The sequence below is a fragment of the Tiliqua scincoides genome, chromosome 2, assembly GCF_035046505.1.
Source record: "Tiliqua scincoides isolate rTilSci1 chromosome 2, rTilSci1.hap2, whole genome shotgun sequence".
NCBI classification, from domain to species: domain Eukaryota; kingdom Metazoa; phylum Chordata; class Lepidosauria; order Squamata; family Scincidae; genus Tiliqua; species Tiliqua scincoides.
In genome coordinates this window covers 118445105-118447387 of record NC_089822.1, presented here as the reverse complement: position 1 = coordinate 118447387, position 2283 = coordinate 118445105, and positions in this window count along the sequence as shown.

Genomic DNA, 2283 nt, shown 5'->3' with positions numbered 1-2283 from the left:
TACATTAGCCTTGCAGTGGGGGCCTCTGCTGAGGTTTCGTGCAGTTTCCCTTTGGGGTAGTCCTCTGGCGAGGCGGGGGGGGGGTTCGAGAAGGTCCTTCCTCCGCTGCCTCGACGCCACCAATACGGCGGCACTGTCTTGTGATTCCCAAAGCTCGAGAAAGTGCTTCTTGTATTGGCGACGTCTTGATCAGGCTTTCATCGTCGGTGCGGGAAGAGGGACGCGCTCCGTGGGGCTCCAGCCCTTCCCTGCCCCTCATGAGTTTAGTTCTCTAAAATTCCAGTGGGCTATAGAAATAGACAAATAATCCACTGGAAATGGAGAATTTGGAGCCCGATCCTATGCAGGGCTACTCAGAAGTAAGTCCCATTGTAGTCAATGGGACTTACTCCCAGGAAAGTGGCCAGGATTATGAGTAGACTTGCAGCATCCGATGGGGCTGATTCTTCCAAGGCGGGTCCCTTTTGCCACGCGCCCAGCCAGGGACACCGGGCCGTCCACGGAGCCCGCGACCACTAGGCGACCCGTTTCCTGTAGTGGCAGGAATCTGAACGGTGGCGTTGGGCCACTCGACCACAACGCTCCATCGCTTCGAGCCCGAGGCGGCGTCCACGCGATTTCTAGAGCCGGCGGCAACCCCCCGTCTTGGTGTGGAGCTTCCCCCCCGGCAGGACTGGCCTTTTCCCGCCCTGCCCTCGGTCCATCAAGGCGCCTTCTGGGTGAGCGCTGAGCGCAACCCCGGACGGGCTGTTTGCTCGCGATCGCAACAGCAAATAGCCCCTCTGAGGAGGAACTCCGCGCCCGGGAATCCCGGGCACCCTAGGCCAACTACTCGGAAGTAAGTTGCAGCCAAGCTCGGGAGCGCGTCTCTCTTCCGTCCCTAGGGAATCTCTGCCCTCCTTCCCGGCCTGTGCTTTGGAACAAGCCCCATTGAACGCAGTGGGACTTGGTCCCGGGAATCCTCGGGCTGCACGTGCCTTTATGCTCCCTGTGACTGAAGCCCAGATTCAACACTTCCCTGCCCTGCCCCATCTGGATCCACTGGAGATCTTTCATCTTCTAGGCAGTGATCCTTCACCTTCCCTCCCACCCTCCTTGCTCTCCTCTCACTTTCTGGGTTTCCTGTGCCTTTTCCCATTTTCTGTGCTCTGCCAGCTCTGATCCATGGATTGGGGTCACCATCTGGGCCAGCAAGCTTTTGTAGCAGCTCTCCTTCTGCAGCCTCTTTCCAGAAGTCCTGACTCCCACTGCCCTTTGGCCAGCCCAGCTTGGGGTGGGAAGTCCAAGCATGCCCCTGGCTGCTGTGGCTGCCTCAGATCTTTCCAAAATGTGTAGGGTGAGGGTTCAGTGCAACTTTCCATCCACAGGTCTGGAGACATGGAGAAAGGCCTCCTGAAGCCCACACAGACACTGGCACTTGCTTGTGTTCACAGATTCAATTAAGTGCTATATTGTTTGTGTAGGGTTCGGGCCTGGCTGGGCCACAAGCCCAAGAGGGGCTTTTCCTAGATCCTTCAAACTTCTTGGACCTTAAAACCAGTGCTGCTCTTGCCTAAAGTAGAAGTCACCTTGAGGTCCTCTCATTCTGTCCTAGCCCTGCATCTTTTGAGTGAATCAAGATAGCAAGGTGGCAGTGCTGGTGAAATTCTCTGCTCTTGCTTGGATATCATAGTGTGTGCAAGATTAAATACTGTTTTCTCCTATTTTTATGTCTTTCCAGGACCAGAAGCCAATAACAAGGAACATGACCTGGAAATGAAGTCATTTGACCAGAGCTTCCAACTTCTTGCTTGGACAAGCTGGATTACATTACTCCTTTATAATTGTGAATGTAATGTATTTTATGCTAGCAACATACAGGTTCCTGCCCTGAGGAACCTGCAAACTAAAGGATACAGTACTGGATTTTGCAACTCCCTGACTGAATGTTGCCCAGACATTGGCACTTTCTAGTGTATTTCCAAGCAGGAAAGTGCTTTTTTGTTTGGGTGAGATTCTGGCCCAGGCTTACTCCTTAATTTACCTGCCAGACTTTGTTTCTTTGCCAGCTTTTCTCCTTGAAGAAGGATGTCTCTTCTTTCCCCTGAAGGTGACTTCATCACCAAAGCACTTCTGGCTCTTGGCTCTCTTAAGTGCTCTGTGATGAAGTGGCTTCTAGGGGGCCCCAGAGTCCCTTCTCTCCAAATGCACCAGGATGTCTTGTATCTTTCTGGCCAGATACTGCTCAAACATTGGCACTCTTCTGTTATGGGCTTGGAAAGTGCTACATTGTTTGGGTAGTTT